The sequence below is a fragment of the Cannabis sativa genome, chromosome 9 (assembly GCF_029168945.1).
Source record: "Cannabis sativa cultivar Pink pepper isolate KNU-18-1 chromosome 9, ASM2916894v1, whole genome shotgun sequence".
Taxonomy (NCBI): domain Eukaryota; kingdom Viridiplantae; phylum Streptophyta; class Magnoliopsida; order Rosales; family Cannabaceae; genus Cannabis; species Cannabis sativa.
Window position 1 is genome coordinate 43,859,025 of NC_083609.1, and position 27,485 is coordinate 43,886,509.

Here is a 27,485-nt window from a genome sequence, read left to right on the forward strand (position 1 = left end):
GAACCTTTCCCAGGTCATGGTTGTGACGTCGTGAATCTGAGACACCATGTCCCACCAGACAAGAGCGTCTTCCTGAACTGGAAAGTGGCACACACCACTCTGTCATTACCGATGACACCCATAAAGTTTAGAATTTTGGTGATCACCGTCAGCCACTGTTCGACCTTCATCACATCTGGACCTCCCAGAAAGACCGGAGGTGCTTGCTTCCGAAACCTCTCATACAAAGGTTCCATTCTTTGGCCGCCACAACTATTTCGGCCTGAGCAGCAGGGGCGGGTGCCACTGGAACTACCGGCACAGGCACTGCAGGAGCCCCCTGCTGCCTCAATCTCTGTATCTCGAGGTCTTGCTCTTCAATTCTGGCTTGCATTTCAGCAAACCTAACCTCCCAATTCTGGGCTCCATGATCGGCTTGGGGAGCCTGGGCAGCCTGTGGCGGGTTCTCATCACCCCGACCACGAGCCCTGGCCCGAGGACCTCTACCTCGGCCCCTAGCTGGCGGGGGAAACTAAGCTCCCAGACCTTGATTCGACCCCACTGAATTGCCCTGGCTCCTGGTAGTCCACCTGGCATCCATCTAGTCGGAACCGCCTGCGAAACCAAGAGTTGGCATATCAGGTCGTATTCAAGGAGAGCTTCCTAATGCCGCTTAATTTGGAAATTAAAAACGAAACATGCGCCTATTCTACTATCAGGCTACTAACATGCTTCCTATCAGGCTTTTCTTATTTCATAAAAATTAAATAAACTACTAAAGCAATAAAAGCTTACTGAACCGTAGAACGAGCTAACTGCTGATGATGATTGTACATGTCGTGACGATCTTCGGAAGACAACCTGGCGGCTCTGATACCAAATTGTAACACCCTAACTAGCATAGGCGTATTACGTGATTTTTAAATAGGCTGTGCAACTCGTTGCTAATCAACGAGGTTTATGGAAAACGTGATTAATTAAATTTTTTTTTGCTTTTTAATTAAACTTGTAAAATATTTATACAAAAGACTCGGGATCTCGATTACAAAATCATTTACAAAGGTTTACTGTCTATACAAAATATTTGTCGCCTAGCGACTAGTTACAAAATAGTCTCGCTGTCCCAATGATCGTACGCTCTAGGCCTAACCGCCCCGACATGTACAATCTTCATAGGCTCGTTCACGGTCCATCAGCTCTAGCCTTGCCTTTACCTACACATAAACATAGCACTGTGAGTCAACAGACTCAGTAAGAAAAGCATAATAATACTCATACATAAATCCCGGTCATGATCAGACGCCCATACCCCTGACCATAACCCTAACTGTCGTGTCCAACACGATACTGAGTCCCCCTAACTACCGTGTCCAACACAGTACTGAGTTCTGAACGTTCATAGGGACGGTACTATTGACAAGTAACAGCCTAATCGGTCAAACCGGTCATACTCCGGCTGCTGGTCATACTCCAGCCTGTACCGACGTGTTACAGTATCAACCTAATCGGTCGAACCGGTCATACTCCGGCTGCTGGTCATACTCCAGCCTGTACCGACGTGATACGTCAAATAGTACGAAACCACCAACCTAAGTATCAGCCTAATCGGTCGAACCGGTCATACTCCGGCTGCTGGTCATACTCCAGCCTGTACCGACGTGATACAGTGTCAGCATAATCGGTCGAACCGGTCATACTCCGGCTGCTGGTCATACTCCAGCCTGTACCGACGTGACACAGTTGGATGGTTCGAAGCCAACATACATATCTAATGTAATCTAACAGGCTTCCTACATGCAGGCTAAACATGTAATCTACATATGCATACTGTTATACTAATATTACCTGGATTCCAAATTCAGGTGTGCCGGTCAACCTGACTGGAACTATTGGCGCGAAGGATTACAGGCTCCTAAACCATAAAAATCACAACACTATAAATGATACGCTATATCACTTCCCGAGGACTTAAACTAGGAACAAAAAGTTTCCCTATCGATAAAAAGCATGGAAATACCCCAAATAACATAAAAACGAGGAAATCTAGGGTTCTTGAAAATTCCCCAACCGGTAGACCGGTTCTGCAACCGGAATTCCAGTTTTGAGAATTCCTGGACCCTCATCCGGAATTCCGGTTGCACAATCGGAATTTTGGTTCCTCGCAGGAATTTTTCAAAAATTCACCACTCAATCAAATCCAACCCAAATCACCTCAAACCTTCCAGACCTGTTCTATATGACCCAAATAACATTTCTAAAGCATTAAAACACCCAGAATGCACAGATTTGAAAAACACCATGTGAGCTCCAAGGTTTGAGTTCAAACTCAAACTTGGCTAAAGCTCACTAACAAGCCTAAAAACTAGCTTAGAACTTCCTAAACAAGCATGATAACTCTGCAGAAAACTAACCCTAATTCATGCAAACACTTCAGCCACAAATTTCGAAAATTGTCTTTGAAAACCAAACTTTGAGCTAAAACTTTTCAATCTTGAAATCAAAGCAATTAACATGCATAACACTAGCTCTAATCTACTTAAAACAACAAGATTAAACCTCTGAAAACATCACATAAACACAGCAGCAACAACAACATATTATCAAGCATGCAACTATCAAACTTTTCTTACAACTCAAGAAAACACAAAGAAAAGTTACTAGAGATCAAACCTTGACTTGGATTACACAAAGAGCTGCTGAAATCAAAGGGTTGAGAGAGCAAAATCAAGAGCCCTAGCTGCTCTAAGGGTGGCCGAAAGAGAGAGAGCTTAGAGAGAGAAAAAGTTTTCCAATTTTTCTAACTTAGAATTTTTTGAATAAATGAGAAACAAAAGCAATTTACCCCCATATACTTCAGCCAACAATTAATAAAATAAACATATAATTCAACTATTAAAATCACTAGAAGACAAAATAATAATGGGGCAAAAATGACCATTTTGCGCCTTCACACTAAAATCACATAAATAACACTAAAGGGGTATTTTTGGGAAATTCTAAATTCCCGGCCATTCTCGACATTCCCAATGTCTAATAAACCGTCCCACACTACTAACATACTAAGTTGTGATTTTACTGAGCCAAACACCGAGTTCCATGTTACCGGGCACCGAAAATGCAAAATTATGAAAACTACTAAATGACATAAAAATGCATCTCGGAATTCAACAATAACAGTATAATTAATTATTTAAATAGCTATAAATAATTTCATAATTAAACGTGATTAACTGCTAATTTTCAAATTGAACTAAGCGGTCTTTACAAAACCAATTAGGTAAAACATTAAAGATCTTGCGAACTTATAGGGGTGGAGAATATATGGATATGCAGTTCAAAGATCATTTAATTGAACTTGGAATTGAATCCCAATACACTGCCCCAGGCACTCTAGAACAAAATGGAGTTGCAGAAAGAAGAAATCGCACTCTTTTGGAAATGGTTAGGTCTATGTTGAGTTATTCAACTCTGTCTACGTCCTTCTGGGGATATGCTATACAGATGGCAAAGGACATTTTAAATGTTGTTCCATCTAAAGCAGTCCCTAAGACACCCGTCGAACTTTGGAATGGTCGTACACCTAGTTTACGCCACTACAGAATTTGGGGGTGCCCTGCTCATGTCTTGAGAAAGAAAGAAGGCAAACTTGAATCACAAATTGCATGTTTGTCGGAAATTCTAAAGAGACTAGGGGTGGACTATTTTATAGTCACAAGGATAACAAAGTGTTTGTTTCTACAAATGCTACTTTTCTTGAAGAAAACTATATTAAAGACAACAAACCGAAAAGTAAAGTTGTTTTAGAGGAAATGCTTTCAGATATAACTCCTTCCAATGTTCCGTCCTCTTCCACTCAAGAAGAGGACAATTTCACTCCCTCAGTCGAACCTACTGAGAAAACTACTACTAAAGTTCCTGTTTAGAAGATCACCGCTCCTCGTCGTAGTGGGAGGGTTTAACCAAAACCAGCTCGTTATGGCTTGGATGGTGAAATCAATATGGTCGTTGGTGACGGTATTGAAGACGACCCATTAACCTATAAACAGGCAATGGCTACTCCGCAACAGAAACGATGGTCAGCCGGCATGGATTCAGAAATGGATTCCATGAAAAAGAACAAAGTCTGGGAATATGTAGACGCACCTGATGACTATCGTCCAATCGGATGTAAGTGGGTTTACAAGAAGAAAAGAGGAGCTGGAGGCGAAGTCGAAACTTTTAAAGCTAGACTTGTAGCCAAGGGTTATACCCAAAGAGAAGGCGTGGACTATGAGGAAACTTTTAGTCTTGTTGCCATGCTCAAATCCATCCGAATTCTTCTCTCCATAGCTGTTGCTTTCGATTATGAAATCTGGCAAATGGATGTCAAGACTGCCTTCCTTAATGGGGTACTTGAAGAAACCATCTATATGGAGCAACCAGAAGGCTATGTTCTTCCAGGGCAGGAAAAGAAAGTTTGCAAATTAAATAGGTCTATCTATGGACTTAAGCAAGCTTCTCGCTCATGGAATAAAAGGTTTGATGAAATCATCAAGACCTACGGCTTTCTTCAGGATGAAGATGAACCTTGTGTTTACCAGCTCAAGGAAGACCAAGTAATAGTATTCCTGGTCCTTTATGTTGACGACATTTTGAATATTGGAAACAATATCAAGAAAATGACTCACATCAAGGAATGGCTTAACACTCAATTCGATATGAAAGATTTGGGTGAAGCAGCCTATGTTCTTAGTATTCAGATTATCAGAAACCGGAAGAACAAATCTCTTGCTCTCTCTCAAACAACCTACATTGAAAAAGTTTTAGAGAGATTCTCCATGAACAACACCAATGGGGCAAACATGCCTTCTAGATATGGTATTCGTCTATCTAAGGAACAGTCTCCTACTGATCCTCAAGAGATAGAGGACATGGCGAAAGTTCCCTATGCTCTGCAGTTTGAAGTCTAATGTATGCAATGTTATCCACTAGACCTGACATCTGCTATGCAGTTGGAATTGTGAGCAGGTATCAGTCTTATCCAGGACAGGAACATTTGAATGCAGTTAAGTATATTCTGAAATACTTAAAGAGTACAAGGAATCTTGTGTTAGTCTACAAGGGTTGTGCTTTAAATCCCATAGGCTATACTGATTCAGATTTCCAGGCATGTTTTGAAGACAAGAAATCTACATCTGGGATGGTGTTTACTCTTGGGGGTGGAGCAGTGGTTTGGAGAAGTGCTAAACAAACCGCAATATCGGACTCGACGATGGAAGCTGAATACATAGCTGCAGCAGAAGCTGCTAAAGAGCTTGTCTGGCTAAGAAAGTTCTTCACCAGTATCGGTGTCGTGCCTGGAATGGAAAAGCCTCTGGTCCTACTTTGTGATAATAATGGAGCAATAGCCAATAGTAAGGAACCTCGAAGCCACAAGAGAAGCAAACATATACAAAGGAAGTATCACATCATCAGAGAATATATGGCAAGAGGGGATGTACTAGTTGAGAAAATGGACACAGAAGACAACTTAGCTGATCCATTCACCAAAGTCTTGGCCGTGACTGCATTTGAAAAGCACCGTCAGAATTTAGGATTAATTGATATGTACTGATTAGTTTTATATTAGTGCAAGTGGGAGTTTGTTGGGTTTTATGCCCTAAATAAAACTCCATTTCAATGTAATCCACTTTATTCAACATCAATAAAGAAACAGAAGTATTTTTCATTCATTTGTGTATGTTTTGGTTCATGTTATCAATTGCTTGTCTATTTGATTTATAAATTCATCTGAAACCCTTTTCACATACTTGATCCTGTTTATTGTGTTGTCAACACATTGGAAAGTAAACATGACTACGTGAATAAAGTTTCCTAGATTTATCAGACACAGGGTTTTACTGATATGATAATCTACAACAGAGTTTACTTGCATTTGGAGAAATGATATGTTCTTTCCAGAGCATTGGTTAAAGTAAAGCTCAGGTTGGGTGCATGGGGAATGCATCGGAAGGGACAGATATTGAACTTTGACTTAGATTTATTAAACTTACCGTAATATCTATTCAAGTCAATATCGCCTAGTTGATCCTAGATCAAATGATCTTAATCCTGTTATGATTAGGCTCAATCTCAAGAGGTTATTCGTGTTCTTTGATTTGTTAGTTAAGCCATCTTTTGGGTTAGGGTGATACGTACATTTTGGGAACACGGTAGTGCAATTCAGTGGGAGCGCTAACATAAACATGGAATCTATAGCTTCTATCTGGCGAATAGTAAGTAAAGGATGATCTCCTTCGAGCTTGACCAAACGAAAATAAATGGTGGAGTACTCATTTCACATAAGCTGAAATATCATTTATACGGGGTTAAGTGTTTTAAGGATAAAATACATTTTAGGGTGTAACGGTAATCTAATCCCTTTACAGTGTAGATCATTCATATAGAGGATCATTGATCAAATTAGGATTATAACAATGGATAACTAATGATGTGTCTATATGGTGGAACATATAGAGCATTCTATATACTGAGAGTGCAATTCTAAGTTCTATGCGTGGATTCAACGAAGAATTAATCAGTCAATGAATTTAGGTTACAAATTCTTGATCTGCTTATTGGAAGCTCGGTTATATAGACCCGTGGTCCCCCCACTAGTTGAGATAATATTGCTTGTAAGACTCATATAATTTGCTTTGATTAATCAATTATAATTCTCAAATTACGCTATGTCTATTTGTGAATTTTTCACCAAGTAAGGGAGAAATTGTAAAGAAAGAGTTTTTAGGGCATATTTGTTAATTATGATACTTTGTATGGTTCAATTAATAAATATGATAAATGACAATATTATTTAATAATTATTTATAGTTATTAAATAGTTAGAATTGGCATTTAAATGGTTGAATTTGAAAATTGGCGTTTTTGAGAAAATGAGATGCAAAAATGATAAAACTGCAAAATTGCAAAAAGTGAGGCCCAAATCCACATTGCCTAGGCTGGCCACTTTTATAGGTTTTTTCATCTGATATTTTCATTATTTTAATGCCAAATAATTCAAACCTAACCCTAGTGGAATGCTATAAATAGATAGTGAAGGCTTCAGGAAAATTACACTTTTACTTCTGATTTCCTTCAGAGAAAAACCTGAGCCTTCTCTTCTAAACCCTAGCCGCCACCTATACTCTCTTCTTCTTCCTTGAAATTTCAAAACCACTTAGTGTTAGAGTAGTGCCCACACACAGCAAGTGATACCTGAATCATAATGAGGAACATCGTGAAGAAAGACATTCAACAAGAAGGAGTTTCAGCACTAAAGAAGGAGAGAAAGAGATCCAGGTTCAGATCTTGATAATACTCTGCGACAGAAAGGATACAAGGGTTACAGATCTAAACGGAAGGAGGCATTATATTCCGCTGCACCCAATGTAAGGTTTCTCATACTTTATATGTGTTTATTTCATAATCGTTTTAGAAGTTCATATTTAGGGTGTTAATCAACATACTTGTGAGTAGGTCTAAGATCCTGGTAAAATAATTTCCAACACCTGTTTCATCAGTGTTTTGGATTTACAATGATGTGATAATCAGCGATGATGTGTACTTACACTTGGAGTAAGTGTTATGTTCTTTCCAAGACATTGGTAAATTATACTGGTTTCGAATGTATGGAGTATACATTGGACTGGACCGATATTGAACTTAGTTAAGATATTATAAACTTACCGTTGTATCTTTCTAAGTCAATATCAGTAGTTGATCTTAGATTAAAAGAATCTAAATCCTGATATGCTTAGGCTCAGCTCAGGAGTGATATTCATGTTCTTTGATTTATTAGTTAAGCCTACTTTTGGGTCAGGGTGATACGTATATTTTGGGAACATGATAGTATGATTGAGTGGGAGCGCTGAACATAAATATGGAATCTATAGCTTCTACTGGTGTATAGAAGTCAAGTGATGATTCCCTTCGAGCTTAGTTAAATAGAAGTAAATGGATGAGCTCTTGTTTCAGTGACTAATTCTTAGATCACTAAAACATCATTTACAGGTAGCTAAGTGTTTTAAGGGGCCAAATACATTGAGGGGTGAAAACGGTAAACTTATCCCATCTCGATGTAAATCATCTATATAGAGGATCTTTGATCACATTAAGATTATAACAATGGTTAAATGAGATAGCATATCTATATCGTGAAACATATAGAATGCTCTATATAAGTCTAAGAGTGCAATTCTAAGTTCTAAGAGTGGATTCAACAAGGAATTAATAAGTAGGGATTTACTTAGTAAATTCAGTTCACTTATTGGAAGCTCAGCATATAGATCCATGGTCCCCATTCTAGTTGAGACCATACTGCTTGTAAGACTCAATAATTGATTTGTAATTAATCAATTATAATTCTAAAGGTAGACTTTGTCTAATTTATGAATTTTCACTAAGCATGGGTGAAATTGTAAAGAAAAGAGATTCTAGGTTTATTTATTAATTAAGAGACTCTATATGTCTAATTAATAATTATATTAAATGACAATATTATTTAATAATCTATTTTAGTTATTAAATAATTAGTTTTGGCATTTAAATGGTTAGAATTGGAAAATTGGCGTTTTTGAGAAAATAGAAATAAAAAATTGTGAAAACTGCAAAATCCAAGTGAGGCCCATTAACACATATGGCCGGCCACTTGAGCGAGGTTTTTCCAATTACTATTTTCATTATTTTAATGGAAAATAATTGCTAACCTAAACCTAGTAGTTGCCTATAAATAGGAAGTGATGGCTCAGTCAAATAATAAGTTTTTCAAGCCTTTTGTCAGAAAATCAAAGATTGCCTTTTTCAGAAAAACTGAGCCTTCCACTTTCTCTCTCTATAGCCGACCCTACCTCTCTCTCTTTTCCACTTCACAATTTTTAAACCTTAGTGATAGAGTAGTGCCCACACACAGCAAGTGGTACCTCAATCAGAGATTGGAAGACTGTGAAGGATCACACACAAAGAGAAGGACATTCGGGCTCAGATCTTGATAATACTCTGCGACAGAAAGGATACAAGGGTTAGAGATCTGAGTGGAAGGAGACATTATTCCGCTGCTACCAATGTATGGTTTTCTTAACTTTATATGTGTTTAATTATCGTTTTAGAAAGTTCATATTTAGGGTGTTAAACAACATAGGGTAAAATTAATTCCAACAACTGGTATCAGGGCCATGGTAATTGATTTTCTTACAAGAAATTTGGACCTAAAACGATTTTTATGTGATTTGGATTGTTTCATGTTGATCTATGTGTTGTATGATGATTGATTGATGTTTGTGAATTTTTGTGAAAAATAATTGAAAATCTGTTTCTAGAATTATTTTTATTGGATAGTTTGGAAAAAATTAAGCCATTTACTTTTTTACAGAATTCAATTTCGATTTTATTTGAATTAGTTATGAATTTTTGAAAATCAGAAAAATATCATGGTGGTGCAACTACCTACGCGCGCGGATGAGGGGGCATCCCTCGGACAGCACGCTCTGAGACAAGATTTTTGTCTGAAACTGAGCGTTGCGCGCGGAGAAGCTGCATGCAGCCTCCTGCGCCAAGGTTTCTCGGTCAAGCACCTCCCCAAGCGCGCGCGGACAGTATGCAATGCATACTGTCCATACCACTTGCAAATTTTTTCGTTTTCTTCGATTTTTCATGCTATTTCATGGAATTAACTTTTGATTTTTTGTGTAGTTTTGTATTTTGATTTTTATTTTTCAATTTTCAAATCTAATTATCAGAAATAAATTAATTTAATTTTTTAAAATTTAATTTTAGATATTAGTGTAATTTGAATCTAAAAAATAGGTAAAAATCTATCTTTTTGCTTAATTTTTTTATTTTATTTTTAGATTTGATTATTTTATCTTATTTTTTAAATTTAAGGTTAGATATTAAATTTTTTAAATTAAATATTTTTTTAAATAATTTGACCTTATTTAAACTTAAAATAAGATTACTATAATCACGATATTTTGAATAGAAATAAGATATTTTGCTAACTTTTAAATTTTGTTATTTTATTTATTTAAATTAAATTATAAAATCTGAAAAGGATATTTATTTATTTTTTTAACTATTTATTGAATATTTAATTTATAAAAATAACATGGAATTTTTAAAAAGTGGTTAGCAAATTTTTAAATGATATTTAGGTTAGTTGAAACCTAATTTTTCAAAATTGTAGGATTTAATTTTTAAGTTTTATTTTAATTTAAAAATCCGAAAATATATTTTTTATTAATATTTATTATTTTTCGAAATTTAATTATTTAAAAATTAAATAAATCCTATATCCAACTATCCAGTTCATCTTGTTGCAGGAGTATGTGTTTTAGCTTATGTGTAAGTTTTATAAAACCTATTCTTGCTTGATCTAAATTGTCATGGTTAACTTGTTGACAGATCCAATGATCTGATTTTAACCCATGGTTCAATTGTCAATAGGTCAAGTAAATAATTTGTAACAGGTAAATTTTACATTCTTCTTTCATCTGTGTATGACCTAGTAACATGATAGGGTCCATCCAAATCTGTGTGTCTGTGTGAGCCTATATGTTTATTTTATTATAGATGCATATAGGTTGTTGCTAAATAAAATGTCACACCATGATAGATTTTATTTAGGTCCATTTAGTTTTTGGACCTATTCAATTAATAACAGTTATTTATTTTAAGGTTAAATTCCTCTCTTTTGAGCCTTGTGTGAGAGTTGGGGGCCAATAGAAGTGGGTACGACATACTGAACCCAACTCTCCCTGACATAAACTACCCCAATTGTGAAGGCCTATTTTCCTGATTTGAATAACTGTGCTAGGTTAATTAAATTAGTTTAACCTAATAAAATTGATTAGCAACATAATTAACTTTTAAAATATATGAAATTTATTTTTCATTTTAATATTTTAAAGTTAATTTTAAGAAAAACACTATTAGTTTTTAGATATTATTTCTAGACAAACTATTTGTATTTTTCTTGAATTTAATTAAATAAAGAATTTTAACTAACTAGATTCTTTCTGAAGCTTATTTATTAAAATATTCCTATTTAAGTTATAAATTAGTTATTTTAACTGATTTTCTTATCTAACTTAAATTTGAATATTTTTGAATTTAAAATTAAGTTGAGGAATTCTAGGAATTAGTTATTGAATATTCTTGAGATATTTTTTTAAGTTAGTTTTGAACTTAAAATGCAATATTTTTCAAATTAAGTGGTTTCAACTTAATTTTTGATATTTAATTGAATTTAAATTTGAAAAATATTTAAGTTTTTTTTTAAGATTCTTTCTGTACAGCTTAAATTAGATATTTTTCAAATTTGTTTTTGAAAAGATACTTAGTTGAAATGGGATATCTTTTAGATAGTTATTTCTAGACTACTTATTATCTCTAATATTAAAATAGGAAAATATTATACATTGTGAAATTAATTATTTAAATAATTAATTTTGGTACAATTCAAGTTAAGAATATTTTTCCTAGTATTAAACTAGAGATTAATAATTAAAGCTTTCTCTACACTTAATTATTTATTTCTTGAATTTAATGCATTTAATTAAATTGAAAAATAAAATATCTAAGTTTATTTTCATCATGATACTTAAAGATTTTTTTCATGACACTTAATTAAATATAAAATTATTTTAAGTTGAAATTTATTTTTTCAACTTAAATTTAAATAATTTTCAAAATATATTTTCTTTATTTTATCAATCAATTTTGAAATTGCATTTAATTATGCAAGATAATTTTGAATTTATCTTGAAAAATAGATTAAGTTGTAAATTAATTATTTATTTTAATTAATTTTTGAACCAACTTAAATCAATGATTTTTTCATTTAATGATTAATCTAGAATAAATGAACTAAAATATATTATTAGAAATTGAATTAATTAGTCAAAAGAAAATCTAGATAGATAATAATTTTGCTTGAAGTATTTTTTTCTAGTAATTATTATTTAAGTATTTCGAAAATAGTATAGTATTATACTTTCTTTTTCAAAATACAATAAATATATTCTTATGAAAATTTAAATTTGAGTTGCAAATTAATTTAAATTAATACAACTTAAATTAAATAATTTTCTTAATATTTATTGGAAAATTAATACTAAGATGGAAATAATTCAATTTATTTTCATAACCATCTAAGTATAATTTTATAAATATTAAATTAAATTCGATTTAGAATTTTATTCTAATTTTGATATTTAATGAATATATTATAAATAATAAAAGAAAATACATTTTTAAATAGTGAGCTTTATTATTATGAAGATATTCGATCTCCATTGTTGGTTTTACATATCTTTTATTTTAGTGAGTAATCCTCCCTAATGGAGGAACGCTCATTAGCAAGTTAGCACCGTTTAATCTCGAAAGATAAGTAGCTTTGTAAGTGTTTTATATGGTATTGATCACTCTAATGGTGGCGACTGTATTTGACTTACAAAATATGAAACAATGGTAGAAGCTCATAAGATAGAATAGCCTTGACTCTCGCCTAAACGGGACAACGCTGGATTCCAATCTTGATCGAATAAAAGGTTGCTAGAATATTCATTATTTTAGATGAGCTGACAACTCTATTCAATGGATGGTAGCTTTGACTCTCGCCTAAAAGGAACACTGATATGAGTTTGTTGAAAACCTTGGAAATTATTTAGGATTGTATTTTTTTTAGTATTTTCTCTTATCATTCCTACTTGCTATGTGCTTATAATTTCTGAATTGGATTTTGTGTTAAACCATAATTGATTTCTATTTATTATTTTGTAGTATCCTGTATAGCCATGTCAAATCCCATGTTATCACTCTTGACTGAAAATAAGCTAAGCAGATCTAACTTTCCAAAATGGAATGAGAACATTAATATTGCTCTCATAGGAGAAAGTACCTTGTTTGTGTTAACTGAGCCGTCTCCTGAACAGCCGGGTGACAATGCAACCAAAGCTGTTAAAGAGAAGTTCGAGCGTTGGCAGAATGCTAACAATAAAGCTCGATGCTTCATGCTTTCCAGCATGGTTGACACCCTTAAAACAAGGTTTGCAAAAACTGACACGGCTACAGAAATTATGACGCAGTTTACTGAGCTATTCGGTATGGCATCTATTCAGTCTCGCTTTGACGCGACTAAGAAGTTCATCAATTCACGAATGGAACCCCATCAGAATGTGCGTGATCATGTTCTCCTAATGGCAAGTTATTTCCAGGAAGCCCAGAATCATGGTGCTGAAATGGATCACACTACTCAAGTAACCCTTATCTTGAATAGTCTGACTCCAGCTTTTCTGCCCTATACATCAAATTATGTCATGAATAAAAAGGAAATAGACTTTCTTGAGTTAGTCAATGACCTTCAGACATATGAAAATTTGATTGGAGGACCCAAGAAGAAAGGGAGTAAACCTCCCAATTCTGGAAATAGTAATGGGACGGTTAAACCTGAGGCACATGTAGCCTCTACTTCAAGACCCAAGACAAAGAAGAAGTGGAAAAATACCAAGAAGCGAGCCAAAGCTGTAAAAACAGTTCAAAACAAAAAGGCTGCTGCTACTGGTGATGCACTAAAAGGAAAGTGTTTCTACTGCAATGAGAAAGGCCATTGGAAACCCCAATGTCCTAAACTTCTTGCAAAGAAACAATGTATTTCTTTCTATAAACTTGATGAGTTTTAGGGAATTATTATCAAATTGGATTTTTGATTCTGGACTAACTTTGTTTATTTGTGTTTTTTTTTTCTTCTTATTATAGCCCAAGTTGCTTCAACTCAGATGCTATCTTAGTGAGTTAGATCGCAAAGCTGGACAGAGGGTGAAGATCGTGCAAAATAAAGATGAAGCTCATTTATTTATTTATTTTTGAATTAATTGTTTTAGTTTAAAAACAATTTGGATTTCGAATTTTAGTTTGGGTTTTTTTATCCCTGTTTTTCTCATAATGTTGCAATACATTTTTCTTATTAATAATATTTTATTTTCTATTACAAATAAATTGCAATTTATGAGATTGAGCTTCACTTACTTTATCTTACACCACAATTACCAATTATATTTATATTTTTGTATGTGTAAGTGTTTTTATTATTGGTACAAATTCTATAATATTTACAACTCTTCATAGAGTTATATTACATAAACACTACAAATTATTTCTATGTTTATAAATAATTGTTAATTCTAAAACAATTATTAAGAATTTGTTTAATAAAAGGATCTTTTGATATAATAGGGTGGAGAAAAGTTAAGAAAACTATGCAGTTCAATGATCTTTTATATCTAATGAACTCTGGATTATATTCAACTCCACATAATCTCTATAACACTTATAGAATCATGATCTTTATAACCTTTAGGGGTGGATCATAATCTCTATATACTTAGGGGTGGACTTTAATCCACAGTACTCTATGTAACACATATTTTTCTTTAAACATGGAAGTAATATAATGAATTAGTTATTATCAGTATAAATCCTTGATCTTGATTATATGTTCCATTTTAGTTTTACTGTTGTAGTAAATAATGATACCAATAAAGTTCTTTGATAATGTATCACACTACCTTAATTCAGTGGGAGAATTTTAAAATTCTTTACCCATCTTTATTTGGTTGACACTTGTGATAGAAACTTAAGAACAGTACTGAAAAGCAAATCTAACCATTCATGTGGATAGAAATAACTTATCAGAATTATGAGAATAAGATAAAAGAATTCTAGCATAGTCTATTCGAATGACTTGAGCGAAGATTTCTAATTCTCGTGGTATCTTAATTTGATTACTTAATCTCTAGCAAGTATTTTTCACTTCAAATACTAGTCTACTAAGTTGATGATTTAGTCTTAAAAGAAACTTACAGTTTCAGGCTAATACAATAAGTCACAACTAGATATCCCTCCAAACAATAAGAGGTTAAAAGTATTATTTAACCAGACATCTACTATTGAGTGGGAGCTATCTGAGATGTAATCAAATAAGGAATGTTAGAAGATACTCAAGAAAGATTTATGAAAGTGAACTATATGTTAGATATTAAGGAACTGTATATTAGTTATCCTTATATCTACCCCAACTCATTCAAGATTTTGAGATGGTGGTTACTCTGGGGGTGGAGCAATTATTCTACAATAATTCAAGCTCTACCAGAGAAGATTTATAACTTTGTAAATTCGAAATTACCAGAAAGTTATTTTTACTGAAGAAAATTCTACACTGTATTATCTCAATTCCAAATTTTAAAATATGAGAGATATGTCTTCTGTTTATTCAGATGTACTTTAAAACAATAAGGATTTCAGTATCCCTTGATGAGTAAAACATATAGTAAAGGATGTTTCATAATGTTTTTATGAACTTGTTTCCAAAAGTTTGGGTGGATTCACATATACTACACTTGATCTGAAGATCAAGACAACAGATTGATTAAAATGCACAGTTTGTTTTATGTTAGTGCAAGTGGGAGTTTGTTGGGTTTTTTGCCCTAAATAAAACCATTTACAATTTGATTAGTTATCAATTTAAGAAATTTGAAGTGATTTATGTTGGCATGAATTTTACATGCTTATGGTTTAATATGTTTTAATATATGCACAAAATCTGTTAAGTCCAGAACAAATATTTATTCACAATTACAGTATTGTCAACACAGTGGAATGTGATTGTGATTATATGATTCAAAAGACTAAGTCCCTGTTTCATCAGTGTTTTGGATTTACACTGATGTGATAATCAGCGATGATGTGTACTTACACTTGGAGTAAGTGAAAATGTTCTTTCCAGGACATTGGTAAAGTATACTGCTTTTGAATGTATGGAGTATACATTGGACTGGACCGATATTGAACTTAGTTAAAATATTATAAACTTACCGTTGTATCTTTCCAAGTCAATATCAGTAGTTGATCTTAGATTAAAAGAATCTAAATCCTGATATGCTTAGGCTCAGCTCAGGAGTGTTATTCATGTTCTTTGATTTATTAGGTAAGCCTACTTTTGGGTCAGGGTGATACGTATATTTTGGGAACATGATAGTATGATTGAGTGGGAGCGCTGAACATAAATATGGAATCTATAGCTTCTAGTGGTGTATAGAAGTCAAGTGATGATTCCCTTCGAGCTTAGTTAAATAGAAGTAAATGGATGAGCTCTTGTTTCAGTGACTAATTCTTAGATCACTAGAACATCATTTACATGTAGCTAAGTGTTTTAAGGGGCCAAATACATTGAGGGGTGAAAACGGTAAACTTATCCCATCTTGATGTAAATCATCTATATAGAGGATCTTTAAATCACAATAAGATTATAACAATGGTTAAATGAGATAGCATATTGATATCGTGGAACATATAATATGCTCTATATAAGTCTGAGAGTGTAATTCTAAGTTCTAAGAGTGGATTCAACAAAGAATTAATAAGTAGGAATTTACTTGGTAAATTTGGTTCACTTATTGGAAGCTCAGCATATAGATCCATGGTCCCCATTCTAGTTGAGAACATTCTGCTTGTAAGACTCATTAATTGATTCGTGATTGATCAATTATAATTCTAAAGTTACACTATGTCTAATTTTATGAATTTTCACTAAGCAGGGGTGAAATTGTAAAGAAAAGAGATTCTAGGTTTATTTATTTATTAATGGGCTTTATATGTCTAGTTAATAATTAAATTAAATGACAATATTATTTAATAATCTATTTTAGTTATTAAATAATTAGTTTTGGCATTTAAATGGTTAGAATTGGAAAATTGGCGTTTTTGAGAAAATAGAAATAAAAAATTGTGAAAACTGCAAAATCCAAGTGAGGCCTATTAACACCTATGGCCGGCCACTTGAGTGAGTTTTTTCCAATTAATATTTTTATTATTTTAATGCCAAATAATTGCTAACCTAAACCTAGTAGTTGCCTATAAATAGAAAGTGATGCCTCAGTCAAATAATAAGTTTTTCAAGCCTTTTGTCAGAAAATCAAAGATTGCCCTTTTCAGAAAAACTAAGCCTTCCACTTTCTCTCTCTATAGTCGACCCTACCTCTCTCTCTTTTCCTCTTCACAATTTCGAAACCTTAGTGATAGAGTAGTGCCCACACACAGCAAGTGGCACCTCAATCATAGATTGGAAGACTGTGAAGGATCACACACAAAGAGAAGGACATTTGGGCTCAGATCTTGATAATACTTTGCGACAAAAAGGATACAAGGGTTAGAGATCTGAGTGGAAGGAGACATTATTCTGCTGCTACCAATGTAAGGTTTTCTTAACTTTATAGGTGTTTAATTATCGTTTTAGAAAGTTCATATTTAGTGTATTAAACAACATACTTGTGAGTAGATCTAAGATCCTGGTAAAATAAACTCCAACACCACCAACACTCTGAGTCACTCGGGGCTCCTGAAGGAATTTCACATCACTCTCGGCTCTCAAAACTTTTTCAACCATTTCAGCATATGTGGTTGCTTCATTAGTGGTGATCACCAGATCATGCATGATCTTCACATTTAAACTGGCCAAATACTTCTCTTTCTTGCTAAAGTCAGTTGGTACGATACCCACAGCAAGCTTCGTCAGACGGTCAAACTTTGTAGTATACTCAGTAACCGACATTCCCTCGGTTTGCACCAACTCAGTGAACTCTTTTCGCTTAGCACTGCGGACGGCTTCATTGTAATATTTGGAGTTAAAAAACTCCTGAAATTCTTCCCAGGTCATAACTGTGACGTCCCGAGTGAGGGTTATCAACTCCCACCACACGAGAGCGTCCTCCTGGAACTGGAAAGTGGCGCAGGTGACCCGATCATTACCAACCACTCCCATAAAATTTAGAATTCGTTCAATCACTGTGAGCCACTGCTCAGCCTTCATCACATCGGGACCTCCCAGAAACACTGGAGGTGCTTGCTTTCGGAACCTTTCGTACAACGGTTCCATACGGTTGCCAACAACAGGTTGTTCTGCTGGCACCACTGGAACTGCAACGGCCTGAGCAACTTGCTGAGGAGGCACGACAGGAGGACCCTACTGCCTCAACCTTTGAATTTCTTCATCTTGCTGGCGGATTCGATCTTGCATTTCCGCAAACCTCTGCTCCCAATCCGGAGGAGCTTGTGGTGGATTTACAGGGCGACCACCCTGAACTCTGCCACGGCCACGGCCATGGCCGCGACCACAGGGATTCTGGGGATTTTTATTTACCTGACCACCTCCAGCCTCAACCATATTACCTTGACTTCTTGTACTTCGTTGGGCGTCCATTTTATAGGACTTAGCCTGCGAACCCATAAGCCAGGCAGGTTAGACAGCGATCATAAAACTTAATACCGCTCTTTAGGACTTAAAGGCAACACACTTAAAATAATTAATTATAATCTAATATGCTTCCTAACATACTTTCATAATCATTTAAAGTACTAAACAAGTACAAACTTACTGAACCGTGAACCGAGCTTTCCCTGATGAAGATTGTACATGTCTTGGCAAGCTTCGGTAGACAAACCTGGCGGTTCTGATACCAAAATTGTAACGCCCTAATGCTAAGGCATGCTATAGTGCTTTTCCAATTACAGTGCTGTCTTTGTTAATCAAAGAATTTTCTTGAAAAACGTGTCAAATTAAAACTTTTATATTAATTAATAAACTTTATAATATACAAAACTATTTACAAGTACCGGGATCCCGTTTACAAACTTTTAAAACATAATATTCAAAATACATATAATCTAGGTCGCACAGCTACTACAAAATATAACCCCAGATGCTCCGATACCGAACACTCCAGGTCGCGCTGCTTCGACATGTACAACCACATCCTAGCTCATGTTCACTCCTGTTCAGCTTTTGCCTTTCCTTTACCTACACATGGAAGCAGAATTGTGAGTCGACAGACTCAGTTAGAAAAGCATATAACATATCATATAATTTCCGACTTGTAATTAGGTGCCAATAGAACCTATTTACAAGGCTCAATAGATGAATAAGAACGTTCAATACTAAGGTACAGCCACTATACCTCATGCACTATGTACCTCACTGTACGAGTGTTGGTAGGGTTTGTTTCATACCCTGAGTACAACTGAGTGATATACCACGCATCCCCAGTACTTTCCTGTACTTGTGCTGGTATCAATGTACTGTACTCCTAACCAATATTCACTATACCAATGCACTCTATACCATAACTGTACAAGTGTTGGTAGTGCAAATAATACATATACACATAACATATACATACACTCATATATTGATATCACACATTATATTAAGTTCTTACCTTCTTTCCAGATTCAAGTGTGTTGGCCGACCTAAACGGAAAGTCTCGTGCTAGATGGATGCCCTAATCACATTATGAAACCAGGTAAGTTACATGACCAAAACCCTAATCCTGGGAAACCCGAATCCATAACCCTAGGTTTTGTTATACTTTCTAGGGGTTAATCTAACTTTAAAAATAGGGAAACACCCAACCACGGCACTGTTGGAAATTATTTTACCAGGATCTTAGATCTACTCACAAGTATGTTTATTAACATCCTAAATATGAACTTTCTAAAACGATAAATTAAACACATATAAAGTTTAAGAAACCTTACATTGGGTGCAGCGAAATATAATGACTCCTTCCGTTCAGATATCTAGCCCTTGATTCCTTTCTGTAGCAGAGCATTATCAATATCTGAACCTGGATCTCTTTCTCTGAATCTTTGATGCTGAAACTCTTTTGCTGATGATCTTTCTTCACGATCTTCCTCACTATGATTGAGGTATTACTTGATGTGTGTGGGCACTACTCTAATCACTAAGGATTTCGAAATTCAAAGGACGAAGAAAGAAGAAGTGGTAGCTAAAGATAGCGAGAGAGAGAGGCTCAGTTTTTCTGAATCAAAAGAAGAAGTGTTTTTCCTGAAGCCTTCACTATCTATTTATAGCATTCCACTAGGGTTAGATTTGAATTATATGGCATTAAAATAATGAAAAAATCAACTTAAAATACTACGATGGGTGGCCGGCCATACGCTAATGGATTGGGCCTTGCTTTTTGTAATTTTGCAATTTTAACACCTTTTGTATCTCATTTTCTCAAAAATGCCAATTTCCTAATTCAACCATTTAAATGCCAATTCTAACTATTTAATAACTATAAATAATTATTAAATAATATTGTCATTTATCATATTTATTAATTGAACCATACAAAGTATCATAATTAACAAATATGCCCCTATAAACTCTTTCTTTACAATTTCGCCCTTACTTAGTGAAAATTTCACAAATAGACATAGTCTAATTTGTGAATTATAATTGATTAATCAAAACCAATTACATGAGTCTTACAAGCAATATTATCTCAACTAGTGGGGGGACCATGGGTCTATATAACCGAGCTTCCAATAAGTAGATCAAGAATTTAGCACTAAAATTCACTAACTTATTAATTCTTCGTTGAATCCACGCATAGAACTTAGAATTGCACTCTCAGTATATAGAATGCTCTATATGTTCCACCATATAGACACATCATTAGTTATCCATTGTTATAATCCTAATGTGATCAATTATCCTCTATATGAATGATCTACATAGTAAAGGGATTAAATTACCGTAACACCCTACTATGTATTTTATCCTTAAAACACTTGACCCCGTATAAAGGATATTTCAGCTTATGTGAAATGAGATCTCCACCATTTATTTTCGTTTGGTCAAGCTCGAAGGTGATCATCCTTTGCTTACTATTCGCCAGATAGAAGCTATAGATTTCATGTTTATGATAGCACTCCCACTCAATTGCACTACCGTGTTCCCAAGAAGTACGTATCACCCTGACTTAAAAGTAGGCTTAACTAACAATTCAAGGAACACGAATAGCCTTTCAAGATTGAGCCTAATCATAACAGGATTAAGATCATTTGATCTAGGATTAACTAGGCGATATTGACTTGAATAGATTTTACGGTAAGTTTAATTAAATCTAAGTCAAAGTTCAATATCGGTCCCTTCCGATGCATACTCCATGCATCCAACCTGAGCTTTACTTTAACCAATGTTCTGGAAAGAACATAACACTTCTCCAAATGCAAGTAAACTCTGTTGTAGATTATCATATCAGTAAAAGAACATAACAACCATTACATAACAACCATTACATCATTCTGAAATAGTATTACCATAGAAGGAATTAGGCAACGACTAGTAACTAATCATCAACATGCAACTCGAAATTTCTGGGGAGGTAAGTTTGGATATAATTCAAAAATCAATTTAATGATCTTTGAACTGCATATCTACTAACTATTTCTCCACCCCTATCAGTTCGCAAGATCTTTAACCACTTACCTTAATGGTTTTAACCATTGCTAGAAATTAATGAAATTTTTCAAACATTTCAAATTTCTTTGTTAAAAGGTATAATCTAGAGTTATCGTTTTAAGAATACAACGAAAAACTCATATCCACCCCTGAATGTACATCCATCTGCGAATGAGATGAACTACTTTTAGTGGATATAGGCATATTAACTCTTTGCAGAGATTGATCTTGTCAAATCCACTATGAACAAGATACAAATGTCATAGATTAAAAAAAATGTGGTAGTGTCTTTTGATGACATAGGCTGAGTTACATCAAAGAGTTCTTAGAATAGTGCAAGTGGATCCTGGTCACAGAATACCTAACTCATATTCCATACAGTTTGAATCCATTAATAGAAGATGGATATTGAACACTTGAGAAAGTGTAACTGTATTGTATCTAGAATTAGAAATATAAGAAAATTTCTGTTTGGATTCTAAAATTAAAGTCAAAGACTTAAATTCAACCAAATATAATGAGTAATTCTTTCTTGGACCACCACTACTAATACAAACTCTAAGTCAGATTTGCCCATACAAGTAGGAGATTTCTAAGATTGAGGATTTATATCAATTGGGAATAGAATTTCGGGATTATAATCATATGCGTCATTTAATTTCTTAAGAGAAAATATAATGACATGAAATGATTTATAGACCATTCATCCAATGATATGTTTTTAAAGCTAATTCGAAATGAATAAGCTAAGAGGAATTAGGATAATTTCGTTTATAAATAAGAATCCAACGATGCTTCGATTAACGAGAGTCAAAGTAATCTTATTATGTAATCTTCTTGTTTCATATTGTAAAAATACTAGTCTAAGGTGTCATCAATTGATGAACAGTTAGATGTTGTACATACAATATTTATCTTTCGAGATCTTACACTATTATGTATGTCTAATGGTGAAAATCCACTAGGGATTTATCTCATTAGATAAACAAGCCAAGTTAGACCAACAATGAAGATTCGAAATTAAACTACAACTTAATAACAGAAAATAACATGGTTCAATATAAATTCATACACAATTCAGAAATTATAAATATATAGCAAGTAGGAATGACTAGTGAAAATACTAAAACATACAATCCTAAATAATTTCCAAGGTTTTCAACAAACTGATACAGTGTCCCGGTAGGCGAGAGTCAAAGCATCATTTATTGAATAGAGTTGTCAGCTCATCTAAAATAGAAACCATTCTAGCAACCTTTTATTCGATCAAAATAAGAATCCAACGTTGTCCCGGTAGGCGAGAGTCAAGGTTATTCTCATTTTATGAGCTTCCACCATTGTTTCATGTTTTATGAGTTTATCTCTAAGTAGTCACCGTAGGGGAGAGTCTAAATAGAGACGAAAACTCACAAAACACTTATCAAATGAAATCTTACATTGTTAAATGCGTTCAACGAATAACCATCCATAGGGGGACGAAATCTAGCGTCTCGAGGTTATATTGAAAATATTTAACTTTTGTAAGACCAACAATGGAGATCGAATATCTTAATAATAATCAAGCTCATTATTTAAAGTGAGTTGTATTTTCTTTGATTCTCTTTATTTAATCTATTTATTTTAAATATATATATATTTATTTAAAATTTCCAATTTAGAATGAAAAATTCTAAATATAAATTTTAATTTAATATTTATAAATTTTTACTTAGATGGATATGAAAATAATATGAATTATTTCCATCTTAGTAATAATTTCCAATAAATATTTAGAAAAATATTCAATTTAAGTTCTTACAAAATTAATTTAAATTAATTTACAACTCAAATTTAATTTTCTATAAATATATATTGCATTTCGAAAAATTAAAGTATTTAAGAATACAATTTTCGAAAATGCATGTTAAAATAAAAAATTAATCCTGGAAAAATTATTCTAATTTAATGTTGGCCCAAAATTAATTAATAAAATTAATTTACAACAAAAAATATAATTTTCCTATTTAATTAAATATATAAGAAAAATTTCAAATATTTAAGTATGATGATGAAAATCAACTTAAATATTAATTTTCTATTTAATTAAATACACTAGAAAAATACTTCAAGCAAAAATATCATCTATCTAGATTTTCCTTTGACTAATTAATTCAATTTCTAATAATATACTTTAATTCAATTTATTTTAAATTAATCAATAAATGAAAAAATCATTGATTTAAGTTGATCCAAGAATTAATTAAAATAAATAATTAATTTACAATTTAATCTATTTTTCAAGATAAAATTCGAAATTCTAGCATTTAAGAAATGCAATTTCGAAAATTGATTAATAAAATAAAGAAAAAATATATTTTGAAAATTATTTAAATTTAATTGAAAAAATAAATTTCAACTAAAAATAATTTTCAATTTAATTAAATGTCATGAAAAAGAAATATTTAAGTATGATGATAAAAATCAACTTAGATATTTAATTTTCAAATTAATTAAATGTATTAAATTCAAGAAATAAATAATTAAGTGTAGAGAAGGCTTAATTATTAATTTCTAGTTTAATACTAGGAAAACTATACTTAAAATAAATTGTACCAAAATTAATTATATAAATAATTAATTTCACAATTTATAATATTTTCCTATTTAATATTAGAAATAATAAGTAGTCTAGAAATAACTATCTAGAAAATATCTTATTTAACTAAGTATCTTTTCCACAAAATTTGAAAAAATATCTAATTTAAGTTGTATTAGAAAAAATCTAGAATTTAAATATTTTTCAAATTTAAATTTAATTAAATATCAAAAATTAAGTTGTAACCACTTAATTTGAAAATATTCCATTTTAAGTTAATATTTGAAAAGATATTAACTTAAAAAATATCTAAAGAATCTTAATAACCAATGCCTAAAATTCCTCAACTTAATTTTGAAATTTGAAATTCAAAAGATATTCAGATTTAAGTTGGTTAGTTGTAGATAACTAAATATCAACTTAAATAAGAATATTTAATGAAAAATTTAAATTAAGTTCCAGAAAGAATCTAGATGGTTATAATTCTATATTTAATTAAATACAAGAAAATACATATAGTTTAGCTTAGAATAAAGAATTCTTTAAACTATAATTTTCTTAAATTAATTTCAAAATAAATGAAATTAATTATGTTGCTAATCAATTTTATTAGGTTAAACTAGTTTAATTAACCTAGTACATTCATTCAAATCAGGCAAATGGGCCTTCACAATTGGGGTGGTTCATGTGAGGGGGTGCTGGGTTCAGTATGTCGTACCCACTTCTATGGCTCCCAACTCTCACACAAGGCCCAAAAGAGAGGAATTTAACCTTAATAAGAACAACTGTTATTAATTGAATAAGCCCAATAACTAAATGGGCCTAAATAAATTCTATCAAGAACTATGATAATTTATTTTAGCAACAACAACCTATATGTATCTATAATCAAATTAAACACATAGGCTCACACAGGCACACTTTGGATGAGTCCTATCATGTTGCTAGGTCATACACAGATGAAAGAAGATTGTAAATATACCTGTTACAAATTATTATCTTGACCAAGGGAGCCATCAGATCATTAGATCTGGCAAAAAGTAACCATGGCTATTTGCAATCAAGTAATAATAGGTTTTGAAAACTTACAAACAAGCTAAAACACATACTCCTGCAACAAGGTTAGTTGGATAGTTGGATGTAGGATTTATTTAATTTTAAATTAAATATTTAATTTTGAAAATAATTAATTAAATAAAAATAAAAAATTTTCGAAAATTTAAAAAAAAAAATTTGAAAAATTCGAAATTTTAAAAAAATTTAAATTTAAAATTAAACCTACAATTTTTGAAAAATTAGGTTTCAACCAACCTAAATATCATTTCAAAAATTTGCTAACTACTTTTAAATTTTAAATGTTATTTTATAAATAAAAATTAAATAAAAAAATTAGAAAAGATAAATAAATATCTTTTTCATATTTTAAATGTAATTTAAATAATAAAATAACAAAATTTAAAAAAAAATTAGCAAAATATCTTATATCATTTAAAAATTACATGATTATAAATATCTTATTTTTAAATAAGATAAGATATAATCAAATTTTAAAATAAGATAGATATTTTAAGCAAGAAGATAGATACTAATTCTATTCAAATTCAAATTACACTAATATCTTGAATTAAATTTAAAAAATATTAAATTAATTCAAAATGATAATTAGAATTGAATTAGGAATAGTGATAGTATAAATACAAAACTATACCAAAAATCGGAAGTTAATTCCATGAAAAAGAATGATAAATCGAAGAAAAACAAAAAAATTCGAAACTGTACGGACAGATTTGCGATCGCAGGAAAATATCAGCACAGCCCCAATTTTTTTCAAATCTTCAAAAAATCATAACTAATTCAAATAAAATCCAAATTAAGTTCTATAAAAGGCTAACTTGCTTAATTTTTTCCATACTATCCAATAAAAATAATTCCAGAGATGAAATCGCAATTATTTTTCACGAAAATTTCACAAACATCAATCAATCATCAAATAACACTCAATACAACATGATACCATCCAAAGAACATACAAACAATCGTTTTAAAGTCCAAATTTCTTGCAAGTAAATAAATTACCATGGCTCTGAGGCCAGTTGTTGGAAATTATTTTACCAGGATCTTAGATCTACTCACAAGTATGTTTATTAACATCCTAAATATGAACTTTCTAAAACGATAAATTAAACACATATAAAGTTTAAGAAACCTTACATTGGGTGCAGCGGAATATAATGACTCCTTCTGTTCAGATATCTAGCCCTTGATTCCTTTCTGTAGCACAGCATTATCAATATCTGAACCTGGATCTCTTTCTCTGAATCTTTGATGCTGAAACTCCTTTGCTGATGATCTTTCTTCACGATCTTCCTCACTATGATTGAGGTATCACTTGATGTGTGTGGGCACTACTCTAATCACTAAGGATTTCGAAATTCAAAGGAAGAAGAAAGAAGAAGTGGTAGCTAAAGATAGCGAGAGAGAGAGAGGCTCAGTTTTTCTGAATCAAAAGAAGAAGTGTTTTTCCTGAAGCCTTCACTATCTATTTAAAGCATTCCACTAGGGTTAGATTTGAATTATATGGCATTAAAATAATGAAAAAATCAACTTAAAATACTACAATAGGTGGTCGGCCATACACTAATGGATTGGGCCTTGCTTTTTGCAATTTTGCAATTTTAACACCTTTTGTATCTCATTTTCTCAAAAATCCCAATTTCCTCATTCAACCATTTAAATGCCAATTCTAACTATTTAATAACTATAAATAATTATTAAATAATATTATCATTTATCATATTTATTAATTGAACCATACAAAGTATCCTAATTAACAAATATGCCCCTATAAACTCTTTCTTTACAATTTCGCCCTTACTTAGTGAAAATTTCACAAATAGACATAGTCTAATTTGTGAATTATAATTGATTAATCAAAACCAATTACATGAGTCTTACAAGCAATATTATCTCAACTAGTGGGGGGACCATGGGTCTATATAACCGAGCTTCCAATAAGTAGATCAAGAATTTAGCACTAAAATTCACTAACTTATTAATTCTTCGTTGAATCCACGCATAGAACTTAGAATTGCACTCTCAGTTTATAGAATGCTCTATATGTTCCACCATATAGACACATCATTAGTTATCCATTGTTATAATCCTAATGTGATCAATTATCCTTTATATGAATGATCTACATAGTAAAGGGATTAAATTACCGTAACACCCTACTATGTATTTTTTCCTTAAAACACTTGACCCCGTACAAATGATATTTCAGCTTATGTGAAATGAGATCTCCACCATTTATTTTCGTTTGGTCAAGCTCGAAGGTGATCATCCTTTGCTTACTATTCGCCAGATAGAAGCTATAGATTTCATGTTTATGATAGCACTCCCACTCAATTGCACTACCGTGTTCCCAAGAAGTACGTATCAGCCTGACTTAAAAGTAGGCTTAACTAACAATTCAAGGAACACGAATAGCCTTTCAAGATTGAGCCTAATCATAACAGGATTAAGATCATTTTATCTAGGATCAACTAGGCGATATTGACTTGAATAGATTTAACGGTAAGTTTAATTAAATCTAAGTCAAAGTTCAATATC